At 41.8% G+C, this 13,061-nt stretch overlaps 1 protein-coding gene across 2 annotated transcripts in view; it reads right to left on the bottom strand.

Annotated features, from left to right (window-relative positions):
• LRP5 (LDL receptor related protein 5) overlaps nt 1-13,061 on the bottom strand; it is a 129,905-nt gene that overhangs the window by 103,116 nt on the left and 13,728 nt on the right. The window lies entirely within an intron of this gene.

The following is a 13,061-nucleotide window of genomic DNA, read 5'->3' as shown; positions in this document are numbered from 1 at the left end:
AAACCAGTTTGACACTCATTTACGTATTAAGACAAAGATGATCATTAAGAATTGACAGCAAAGTACATCACCAGTTTGCTGCAAAGATCCAGTAGTTCTATTAGGACAGGCTGAGGCTGTCCAGTTTTAAACAGCCATATTTATATCGTTGTTTTGTACTTGTTGACATGCCTACATTTTGTCTGCATTCCCTTACAATTGAAGAAGACATGACAATTCCAGGCACGTGCACAGCTCTTCCTCGGGAAAACACTGAAAGAGCAAAACCCTATGTATAGCACAAGGGAAAAGCCTTGCTTAACCTTTCTTCAAACACTTAACTGGGCTAAAGGTCATGGAAAGACTCGGCTGTGCTTTTAACAGAAGTGACCAAGGAACTGGGAGCCTGGCTTACAACACAGAACCAAGGTCTCACTTTAAGAAGCACACTAACACAGCTACACAAAATAACAGCACGGGCAACAGCTTATATTTTAAATATTCTATCAATTCTTAGCAGGACAAGCGCACAGGAGACCTCTGTGGTTAAGCCGTCTGTAGTGCTGGACAGGGAGAAGAGTATATAATTCTTGCAGCAGTCAATGTCCCAAACCACAAAAACACTCATTACCATGGAACAAAAACAACCCCCACACCCGCTGCCACAGGCACACAAGATGGCAAAAACAAACACGTCAAAACTTTTGCACCCAACTGTGTACAGTCTTAAGGAAACACTACGAGGGGATACAGGGCCAGCATGCATGCATCAACTTTCTAGACTTAAAAACAGCTGCTGTATAGAGACAGCATATAAGTAGGGTCACACCAGCTCTAAAGCCAACAGATAAACATCAGTTCTAGAGGACAAACTGCTCTGGAGGCCTTTCAGCATCTAAAGGGGGGCCTGTAAGAAGGAAGGGGACAGGTTCTCTAGCAGGGGCTGCTGCGACAGGACAAGGGGAAATGGCTGCAAACTAAAAGAGGGAGATTTAGACCAGATATAAGGAAGAAGTTTCTTACAATAAAGGCGGTGAGGCACTGGCACAGGTTATCCAGAGAGGTGGTGGATGTTCTGTCCCTGGAGACACCCAAGGTCAGGCTGATTTAGTGTAAGTGTCCCTGTTTATTGCAGAGGTGTTGGACCAGGTGGTCTTCAAGGCTCCCTTCCATCTCAGCATAGAATCACATAATTGTTTAAGTGATCCCTCTTCTTTTTCAGCTCTAATTCTTCTGGAACACACGGAAACTAGGCCTCTGATACGAAGCATAAGCCTGCTTCCAAACATTCAGCGAAGGAAGTTATTCCACATGCCGTCACCCTTTGGAGTGTTATCCCTATTTTTCATGGGTTAGCTCAAGGGGTGAGAGACAGCAGCTGGTGACAGCAGGAAGCTCATGTGCACAGAGGCTACTAGAACCATAAAAAAAAAAAAAAACCAACACTACTACCAACAACACAACAGGGAAGAAGGTAAAAAAGGAGAAACACTCATGCGTGGAAGAGAAAAGATGAGAACCAAAAGTTTTGCCAACCCCACCTCTTTAAAAAAAATCCAGCACCTAGCTAAGCAAGAAGAGAATGGCATATACAAATTCCACAAAGTCACCAGTTGATTTTACTCTTTTAATGCAGTTGTTATATATTCCTCAAGAAAAAAAAAATAGTTTCTCTTCCTTAAAAACCCCAAGCTCTGTATTCCGAACCCCAGTTCTTTTTACTGGCAGCTGCTGTTGCTGCAGAGAATCTGAAATCCATTGATCACCAACTTCAAAAAGATAGATTAAATGCTGATCTTCCTGTACACACTGCACATATTCAATCCGAGTTTAAACATGCCAGACACAGTCCAAAGAATAGAGGACTGCGACTTTCATCCTCAAAACCCATTATTCTAGATAAGGTGAATTCCTACTGTAATTACTAAATGAAAGAATATTGCTGCTGCAACACAGAGGTAAGTGGGAGCAGTTTGTCAAGGTGGCTCAAAACCAGGGCTCCTCAGTTCTACTCCCACATTTACCACCTCAGCGGACTTAGGCAGGTGCTTCAGCAGCATGCGCCTTGCTTCATTCGTAAAAAAATTAACTAAATTAAAAGAAAAAAAATAATCACCCTCTACAAACTTACCCTTCCTTCAGCTGTTAATCATCCCAGGAGGTTGTCAGGAAGCCAAGCTAATGCTTGTTCACAAGGCACTTCCAGCAGAAGGCTCCACAACGCGCTACGCCTTTCATCCCTGCCACCAACCCCTCTGTGAGTCAGGGAGTGAGTGTGTGGGTCCATGAGCTGTAAGGGCACAGCTCTTCAGAGACAGACAGCTTCAATTCCCACTTCAACAGGAAGATGCACTCCTTTGCCCATACCCTGCTCCTCTAACCATCTAGGTAAATCCATTTGACACTAATTCCCTTCTCCTTTAGAATTAATTTATTTTCAAGTGTGATTGAGGTCTGAAACTCAGGGTGTTATTTTAAACCACCAAGAATATCCCATACTTATACACAAAGCAGGTAGCAGACATCAAGCATTTCTATAACTTCTTTAAAAGCCTATGCATTCAGTTGTTTGCATGGTCACACTAGGCCTAAGGCAGTGCAAAGCAATCCAACCCACACTAGCACCCCAAAATACAAACCTATTTGATACCAGTTTTATTTATATATGTTAAGTAGTATATTGAGTATCACTGCTAAACACTGGAAGACATCTAGAACCTTAGCCATCTATTTGCCATTAGGCTGCAATGAGAGGCTGCTCATCCACCAACACACCTACAAGAAGTGAAACAGCTTTAGGTACACATATGTTGCAGGAAAGGCTTACACAAATAACCCACAAGCTTAAAGGACATCTAGTTTTGTAGCAGCAAATTGCAAAGGGCCCTCAGAAAAGGGTAAACAAAAGGTTTAGTGGGTTCAGAAAAGCCATGAACAATTGAAGAGTTTGCTGTCTGCGCTGGGGAGGCAGGGAGAAAAAGAGGAGCAAAGTAACACCCGAAGCAGTAAAAGCTTTTAGGAGAGGATGAAGATCATGTACTCTCAGTGACAGAATAAAGGGCATGAAGACATTATGCCTGTCCAGGCTTTGCCTTTTTTCTCAGCACGGATGGGGTGCAGAGAAAAAACATGCACCAAAGATACCAGAACGTGCTACAAAAGCTTAGAATTGCCTGCAAGAGGTGATGTCTGAATGAAGTTGGATAGCCATTCCTCAGAAACAATTTTTGTACAACCATTCCTCACCCCAGCAAAGGAGTTTCATCTGCGTGCCCTGAAGCACTCAGCAACAAGGAAAAGCACAAACTTATCCCAGTAATGTCACAGCCACACCACTGCTCCTCTCAGCCATTCAAGATCAATGCATTCAGTACATTTATCAAACATTAACATTCAAATATTATGATAACATACCAAGATAAATTGCTAGCCAGCTTTTGTTGTTTGATGCTTTTTAAATAAACAAGATGCTGGTGTTTTGTTTTGTGTTTCTTTTTAAAGATCTTGTGATATTTTCTGCATTGTGCAGGATTCTCCACCCCAAAACAGCAGTGTTTTATGAAGATGAGACTGAATTTAATGTTGATTTTGTTTGGCAACCTCTGGCTTGTTACTGCTAACATCACAATTCACAGCTAAATATGGTGCTCTGATTATACGTGATTTCATCTCAACTGGCCTGAATTAGTTCACCTCCCCTGGATGAAAGGCATGAAAGGATTTCTCTGAACAAATCTAAAGCCACCTTTAATTTCCTCCCCCCCCCTTCCCCCCCCCCTTTTTTTTTTTTTTTATTCTTTTCTCATTCCTTCTTTGAAACTTTGGATTGGTTCAGATTCCCCGGGAGGGTAAGAAGCGTTTTGAAACTTTCCGACAGCACACTCTGAACTTACTCATTGTTTTCTCTTGCTTCCACCTTTAATTACATTACCTACTTCAAGTAAAAAGCTTTCACATACCAGAGAAGGCAAACCACTGAATTTGGTGGGCACAATCCAGCATGCTCCCACCTCTGCAGAGGCTGGAGACAAGCCCTCTGTGTGCCTTTAAGATCATTTTCCTATGGACATATTTTCAAGGGGGGGTTCCTCAAACTTTTCTTTCTTTTCCCACAGACCACCCATTAAGCACACCACATGCACTGCCCTCCTGGTGCACAAGGCAATAGCTCTCAGACTGTCCTTAATATCCCTGTTGCAAATACTGAAATTAGTTACACGGAACAGCACATTTCATCATCTCCGAGCAGAGTTCAGCAGCTGGGAAGGAGGACAGCCAAGCCCATGCGAGCAGCCAACACGGCATGGACCACCAAGCAGCACGCAGAACGTGTTTAGAGAGCTGCTGGATAACTAAACAAAAAAATTGAGTATCAGCAAAGATTTAGGGAAACGTAGATGAAGCCGCTCAGATATGCATTAGACAAGACCTGCAAGCACTTCAGCTGTTTTATTTAGAGGAGAACACAATTCACTGGAAAAGAAAGCAATTTTCATCTGGTCTGTTTCGTTAAAAAAAGAGGAAATTTCTAAACATTATTGCAAAACTCCTGGCTCTCGGCTATCTCTCTGTATGTAATGCACAACTGGTATTCAGCCAAACAGTTGTGAGGACTGCAATCTCATGCAATTCTGTCTAGCTAATGTTAAACAGATAATATCTCTGCAGACTGAACCTCCACCTCTTCCTGACCTCAGGTTTCCCATCTGTGCATTCTACAGAGGTTAAAATAGCCATAGGATTTTTCAGTTTCAACATAGCAAAAAGCAAACAACAAGTTCACAACAGCTTGTTTATTCTCCTGAGGGTTCTGCTGCAACTTGTGATTTTAAGTGTAGCATTTCTGAAGAAGTACAATGTACATGACAGTTTTAAAGCAAATATGGTATCTATCTGGGATCAGGACAAGTTTCTTCCAAGCGGGAATTAATAGCAAGCTCTGAAAACTACCACTGTGAAAGCACACACTGCTCAAAAGTCAACTGCTGAGTTTGGTACTGGTTAGATTTCAACCTGCATTGAGTTCCAAGAGCGTTTGAACTGAAAACTACCATCAAATTTCAGTGATGAAGGCCAAACATTCACTGAAAATCCCAGCATAAATACAGACAGCAAATCCCAGACCTTTCACAACCCAGTGTTGATGAACAAAGGCTTTTTAATGAGAATACATTGGCATCTCTACTGTAGCACCAGCTAAAGTACATATTAAATGAAAACCTAATGCAACATTAAAGGCTTTCTCCACCTCCTGCAGGAGCAAAGCAAACCTCTCTGTGTCACCATAGGTATATTTAAGGCACAAAGCCACCTGTAAAGGTCCGTCTTGCATTTTGAGCAGAGATTAGCTCTCATGTGCATCTGTAGGAAAACCTGCCTATTTTGACAGGAGAAAACACACAGAAGATGGGCAACCAAGGGCAAGGCCTCTCCCACCAAGCCACATGGCTTCTAGCTTCCTCTCCTGCCTATTACAGATCCCAGCATGCCCAGAAATTGTTTCCAAGTCTTAGTGCCACCTTCTCACCTCAGCCATGTTTCTCACATCACCCACGTTTGGGCTTTACCCATGGCTATGTATCACAGGAAAAAACAGACACCAACAAATCAATTAACAACCATGAGATCACACTTAGAATTAGTCACCTGCAAACAAATAAAAAATAAAAAAATAAAAATCTTAAATAGCTCTTATTTAACTTTTTTTTTTTTAAGGTTCCAAGGCCCCACTTTTCTGCTTTCTCCCAGATTTTCTTCAGTTTTGAATATCTAGATGTTCAACACCTATTTCAAGAAAACAAGTAAGGTATTCTGGGGCCGAATTCCTGAACACACAACCAACAAAAATAGTTACAAAGAGACTGATAGAATCTGCCTTCTTTTGAATATAACCTACAGGCACTCAAATTTGGAGAGCCAGCTTGATGCTGGAGGTACAGGAATGACAACTGTTTTTCTTGAAACATCCTGAAATGCAACATTTTAGAGACACATAGCGCAGACACTACTTTATGTTTCCTCAGCCAGGCTGGAGAGCATAGCTTGCAACTTTACTGCTCTCTATTACAGACCCTTTGGCTGCTCATAGAAGGAGAAAGACATGAACCAGCACATGAACCAGAACTGAACATGAGCCAGCAGTGCGCTCTGGCAGCTCGAAAGGCAAATGGGATCCTGGGCTCCATCAGGAGAGGGGTGGTCAGCAGGGACAGGGAGGTGATCGTCCCTCTCTACTCGGCTCTTGTGAGGCCCCATCTGGAGTACTGTGTCCAGGTGTGGAGCCCTCAGTACAAGAAAGACATTGAGATTTTGGAAAGGGTCCAGAGGAGGGCGACTAAGATGATCAGGGGGCTGGAGCACCTCCCCTATGAGGACAGGCTGAGGGAGTTGGGCTTGTTCAGCCTGGAGAAGAGAAGGCTGCGTGGTGACCTCAGCAGCCTATCAATACCTGAAGGGAACCTACACCCACGAGGGGAGTAAACTCTTCAAAAGGGCTGACAACAGCAGGACTAGGGGAAATGGATCCAAGTTGAAGGAGGGAAGATTTAGGTTGGATGTTAGGGGGAAGTTCTTTACAAGGAGAGTGGTTAGGCCCTGGAACGGGCTGCCCAGGGAGGTTGTGGATGCCCCGTCCTTGGATGTGTTCAAGGCCAGGTTGGACGGGGTCCTGGGCAACCTGATCTGAATGTGTGTGTTTGGTGGCCCTGCTAGGCAGGGGGGTTGGAACTACATGATCCTTGAGGTCCCTTCCAACCCGGGTGATTCTGTGATTCTGTGAAAGACTGGAAGAGACCTCTAACATCATCTAGTCCAACCATCAACCCATGACCAAGAAGCCCATTACACCATGTTCCTAAGTACCACAACTCTATGGTTCGCAAACACCTCCAGGGACAGTGACTCCACAATCTGTGGAAACAGCTGTATGCAACAGCATTATGGCACCTCTCACAACCAACTGAAACACTCATAGTTCACAAAGTCAGCAACAATTTAAGCCTGAGATTTAATTTAGGGGTTAAAAAACAAAACAAAACAAGCATTTTTCAAAATTCTGGACAGCAAACACACACATCATGCATTTTTATAGTCCTTCTACACCTACTGAATTTGGCAATGCAAAACCTCATGCAACACAATGAGTAGGTTCCCTCCTTTGCCCTCTCCACTGCTTCGTTTGCAAGACAACTTTTAGATTTCTACTATAGATTAACAACCAAATGAAATAAACTTCACAATTGCACAACTATTCTGTGCGTTCTTTCAATTACAGCAAGATAAATGAGCATGATTCAACACTTTCTCAAAAAGCATAAATTGGAGGTACTAAGAAGAATCGATAATCCCACCTAGACGATGAAAATCTTAAGAACTGATGCCTTTTTTAATCTAAGGAACACTGGAAGCATACTTCTACTCCGTTTGCTATGACCATTTTAACACAAAATTAAGTCAGATTTTTAACTTTTTTTCAGACCCTTGGCAAACTTTTGGCAACAAGCTGAAGAAGCATTAGAGAATCTGTGTTCAAAATTTCATTTCCAGCCATTTCTGACCAGATGTTGAAGAAAAAGCTAGGTTTTCAGGAGTGTCATGACTTTGCCTCTACAACACTCAATTACAATCAGACTTATAGAATAATACAGAAGACAGCAGAAAAAAAAAAAAAAAAAAAATTCCTTCATGTCGTTCCAGCAGGACAAACACTGGCCTCACAGAGGAAAAGAAAAAGAGCCATAAGGAATGTATTTAGTTAATCAACGTTCTTGGCTGAGGCAGAATCATCTCCAGCAAGGAGTGATTTACAAAGCTCCGAGTAGATTGCAGTATGTGTGCACTACATTAGAGGAAGCAAATTAAGTATTACCCATGATATAAATACAAGCACAGTACTGCATTTTTCATTATCTTAAATAACCCTTTTCACTTCATCTTGCATTCACTCTCCTTCCCAACAAGCAATCACCAAAACAAACAAAAATTGAGTATTTGACTACAAGACAGCCTTCCGATTTGCACAAAAGTCAAAAGTCCTTACCACAACCTGCCACCAAAACCTTCTCCCTATTCGTACCTTCTAAAGCACAGCACCATGTGTCAGGTTTCCCTTAACAAGATGGTTCTACCTGGGAAGGTGTTTTAGCTGTTAAAAGATCGATAAGTCATATTGTAGAACTTACATTTGAGTCTGACATGACTATACTTTTGTTGCAACAAAAAGCATTTGCCACCAGTTCAATCTTGAACATGTTACTTCCAAGCAGTTTTATATTAGATTTTCAAGGACGCATATCATACCTTTAGTGCAGAAAAAGGAAAAAGTCTTTTTCAGCTTTTTATTTTAAGATTTGTGTCCTTTGGAGTTAATGTAACATCTGGAACTCGAGCTAGAAATTGGAAACAATTCCGATCAGAAACAAGCATACCTTTGTCAAGCCTGTATTAGATGAAGTCCTGGAGAAAATTTGCAAGCCAAATTTTCCAAATGATGTAGAACCACTATTTTATCCATTAAGATTTTGGAACCACCATCGCTGCATAATCTACTATTACTGGCTAGACAGCTGTCTGCCAAACCAAGGAGGAATAAAATAAACTGGAAAAAAAAAACCAACCCAACAACCAAATGACCCAGAAAGAGACCTTGCTCCCTTCACACACATTTGGCATTCAGAATCTAAAAGGGGACACTATGGGTTTCTTCCCCCCGTTCACGACCTTTTACTCAAAACAAAACCAGTTCTGGCATTCAAGGAAGAAACCCCTTCACCTGCTTTTTTTTTAAACAAGTTTATGTATAAGGACAAATCTTCAGTTTTTCCTACAGTTCTAAGATTGCACCAAGCCTGGGGAGGAATAGATGCCTACTACGTTTGAAATAACAACAGCAAAGTTATTGCCATTTACTCTGCATCACAGAATGTGAAACATCCAAGTATGGTTTTCTCCTGCCACATCCCCATCCCTATTTTTAAGCACTGCCCTTGCACTTATCCATTTTGGCAAAGCTCAACTGCAATACCACGTAAGAGACTACTTCAGTGCTGCTTCTGCTTATTCTAAAATCAGAAAATACCAGAAATCTCAATGGACAGACTGTTTCCAGTGTTTGTGGTTACATGTGCAGTGCCATATTAATTCGCACGAAGACAACTGCCTTGAATCAACTGACAGATAGCCCTAGTGTGGCTTGAAAACGGTAAACACTATTATGGAATTGAAAGGAGTGCCCTGCTCTATTAGAAAAAATGTGTTAGTATGTTATAAATCTCTAAGGTATGGAATGGCTTCTCAGAATCAATGCAAAGTGTGGCAATATTTACACAGCGGTTGCGCAAGGCTGTCTGGTAGAAAGGAAATTAAATTATAATCTATCAAGTGGTTTACCAGTACCATGACCCCAAGAACATCCATTCCTATTGCAGTCCTCAGGGTCAAACATAATTCTATAAGCAATTCACTCACCATTCACCACTTTGCAAAGACAGAGTAACGGGGTGAACACCAGGCACACAAACTCATATAAGAAACGAATGGCTTCAGCTTTAAGTTTCACATCAGTATTCAATGCAAACACAGTCTGAGCAAACAACAAACAAAATTAACATCAGTCTGTTTAATAGGCTCCAGAGAAAAGTTAAGCATTTGTTCTGAAGTACATGAGCAGCTATGGATAATGCAAATTTGATGTCTGACCACCAATCCAGCCACCCACGTATTCACAAAATCATGATTACAGAACATTTCAGTATAGAGCTACAACAAATTACAGTTCATCTTTGATTTTCATTCCGTTCTTTTTAAGTTGTACCTACATACCTGTTGAAATTTTCAACTGAGTCTTAATGACTTACTACTGGCATAAGAAACTAACCATCTTTGTTGCATGGAGAGGAAGAGCTGCCACGAAGTTGTCAAACACGAGAAAGCTTCTGTGAACCTCTACTTCATCATCAGGTTAAAAGGGAGAAAAAAAAAATGTTATTTTTCTCTTCCCAGTTCACTCTGAGAAGTTCTCTTCTGCCCAAATGCTTTCCCACCTGTATAAACAGTCAGGCCTAAGTATTGTTTTAACCCAACACATATCTCCCTTTCCCAAGCAAGAAAGGAAATGCACGTCTAAAAAGCTTTCAGCTCCCCATAAAAGAGGTCGAAAACGAAAAGGAATTTCAGTAAGTTCCACTGAAAGGAAAAAATGGGGAGGGGAAAAAAAAGAAAAAAGGAAAAAAAGCACAAGCTTTACACAATACCTTATGGTAACAGCTAGAAGTCAGAATGGAGATTCTCACCCTGAATGATATGATGCAGACATACTGTAAAAGACTGCCAACATGAAGAACTTGCTGTTTAGATACAAGACAAAGAACACAAGGAAGCCCACAGAAGGCTGGAATTAAGGGTCTTGCCTGTGGCTGCCCATTGCAACCCATGGCAGAGCCAAGATGAGAACCCGCAAGAGCCAAGTGAAGCACTGAACCATAACCATGGTTTCTGTCTAGCCAAAATAAGCCTTTTATTTTTTATTATCCAACTAAAATTGTCCAAAGTTTAGAATAATGAAAGGCACACATTTCCTACGGCAAATGGATTAGGGAAGATCTTAGTCATCCAACCCTCCCAACCCTTAAGCAGCCTGGATAAGGTGTACTGCAAATAGCACATGGATCCTGATGTACAATGCATCAAGAGAAATATGACTAAATGTTTTGCCCACCTTCTCCATTCTCTGGTTTCAGAAAATTAAAGTACCAAAAGAAACAACTCCCAGGTTACACTACAGAGCAATTGCTCCAAATGCAGAAGGAAAAAAAAAAGGGGGGGGGGGGAGGGAAGGAAAAAGAAAAACAGAAACAAGTGCCAGTGTCAGATCAAAGTAAAACAAGGATACAAGCTGCCATTTTGGTAATCAAAAGACACCTGGCCCATCTCCAAAATCAGAACTCCACAAGCGTAAGCAGCACATTGCTGGAAGGACAGGCAGGGAAATGGGAACACAGGTGGTTTTGCCACAAATAATTAAAACACAAATTCTGAATCTGCTCAAAGAACACAGGTGACAAAACATCCACTGGTGGGGGTTTTGTTTGTTCTTTTTTATTAGTTCATTAAGTCAGCAAAGTAACCCTTATTTCTGCAGGAGGAAGGGTACAAGCCTATTAGCATTACACAAGGAAGCAGCATCATGGAGGGCTGAGCAAAATGCATTTATTTATACTAAAACAAGGATAACTTAAACAACCTGTGGCTGTCAGGGATCTCATTATGTTTGGCACATGGTAACCCTTTCCTCTATCCTACTTGAATGCATCCACCAAGCTAAAGAGAAAGATGTAATTATTACATTGAGATATAACCTGCTTTTTCAATGCCAAAATGCCAGAAGAGAAAAGGAAACTCCTACAGTGAGTGAAAAGCCAGTGTCGTTATTTCACTCCTCACCTGTTCAGCTGCACGGAGCTGCACTAACTCCATCAGGATTTTTACAGCAAGTCTGCTTTATCAATGTAATAACTACACCTGTTTGAGCAGCGCAGACATAACTGCGGACTGCACGCCTCTCAGAGCAGGAAGCAATCTCCCTTTGTGTCTGGAAAACATCCAGTACTTTCACAAACACCACCAAGCACAACTCAGCAAACACTTCCAACTCCATGCTATGCTTCAGAAATAAAAAAAAAAAAAAAGAGGAGAAAATATCCTGCTGTGATTCAGGAGCCAAACAGGGAAATGTAACTTAGGTACAATACAGATAATACACTCACTGCTGCAATGCACTGCCTTGCATCTAACACAGCATTACTCACAGCCAGAGCATTACTGCCCCAGCCAATGCCCTTTAAGCACAGAAAGCTTACTGCAATCAACTTTCACATCTCTGCTAAGTCTAGTTGTTGCAGAGCACACTGAAGTTGCAGTGTTGTGGATTCTGCCTCCCCTCTACATACATATTTTTTTCCTTGATAAAAAGTGTGCCATTTAATAGAGAAAGCCACAGACCCACAGCCTAAAAGCCATATTTCCAGCCTAGAGAGGTGACAGATACGATACATTCAACATGCCAGACATCCGTGCATGGTGAGAAATTAACAACTTCATTTTAACCTTTTCTGTACAACCTTCTGCAGTGAGGGGATGCTGATAAACACGAGATAGATGCAGCAAACAACCGTGTGCCTATCAGTAACTTCCTCCTGGTATGACCCATAATGACTGAACGCAGAAGTTACCTTCTTAAAATACAACAGGGGCTTACATGAACATAGCTTAACCCATACGTTTACAAGTGAAGGGCAAGAGCTGCTCTTTGTATACACTGCAGGCAGGGAAGATTTCCTTCAAAATATATTTTGACCCAAACAAAAGGTTTCTGTGAATTTACAAAGAAAACAACACCATCACCTCAAAATTCATTAATGAATCACAAGAAAACTGAGGATTGTGCCTGCACCCACTCAGCTTTGGTAACACTGTCTAACAGAGAGGGAAGGCTGACCAACCAGAGTACTGAAAACTAAAGGCAAACCTACCTTCACCAAAGACTAGATGTAAACTAGACCGCAAAAGCACTTGCTTTTTATGAAACTCAGCTTTCGCCTGAGAACAAAAACCAAAACAAACAAACAAACCAACCCAGCCCACACAAACAAGCAGGGACTCGAAGCACAGCTGACAGAAGCCCTTCGCTCCCATCCCAAGCTTAGGGCACCTCAGTCTGACGTACCTGCTCAGCTGGGGCAACCTCTGCTTCCTGCCACAGTGGCATGACAGAGCAAACACAGTGGAAGTAAGTAATCACAGAATGGCCTGGGTTGAAAAGGACCACAATGATCATCTAGTTCCAACCTCCCTGCTTTGTGCAGGGTCACCAACCACCAGACCAGGCTGCCCAGAGCCACATCCAGCCTAGCCTTCAATGCTTCCAGGGATGGGGCACCCACATCCTCCTTGGGCAACCTGTTCCAGTGTGACACCACCTTCTGTGTGAAAAGCTAAATAATACATATTTATATATAAATATATATAAATATATTAAAAGGTGCCTTCTAATTACAGCATTACATTCCCTCCCTTATAAAACCTTA

This window comes from Centrocercus urophasianus, unplaced genomic scaffold (genome assembly GCF_019232065.1).
Source record: "Centrocercus urophasianus isolate 14NV4802_14NV808 unplaced genomic scaffold, USGS_Curo_1.0 seq_14, whole genome shotgun sequence".
Classification (NCBI taxonomy): domain Eukaryota; kingdom Metazoa; phylum Chordata; class Aves; order Galliformes; family Phasianidae; genus Centrocercus; species Centrocercus urophasianus.
The sequence above is the reverse complement of the archived record's forward strand: the minus strand, read 5'-3'. Positions and strand labels throughout refer to the sequence as shown.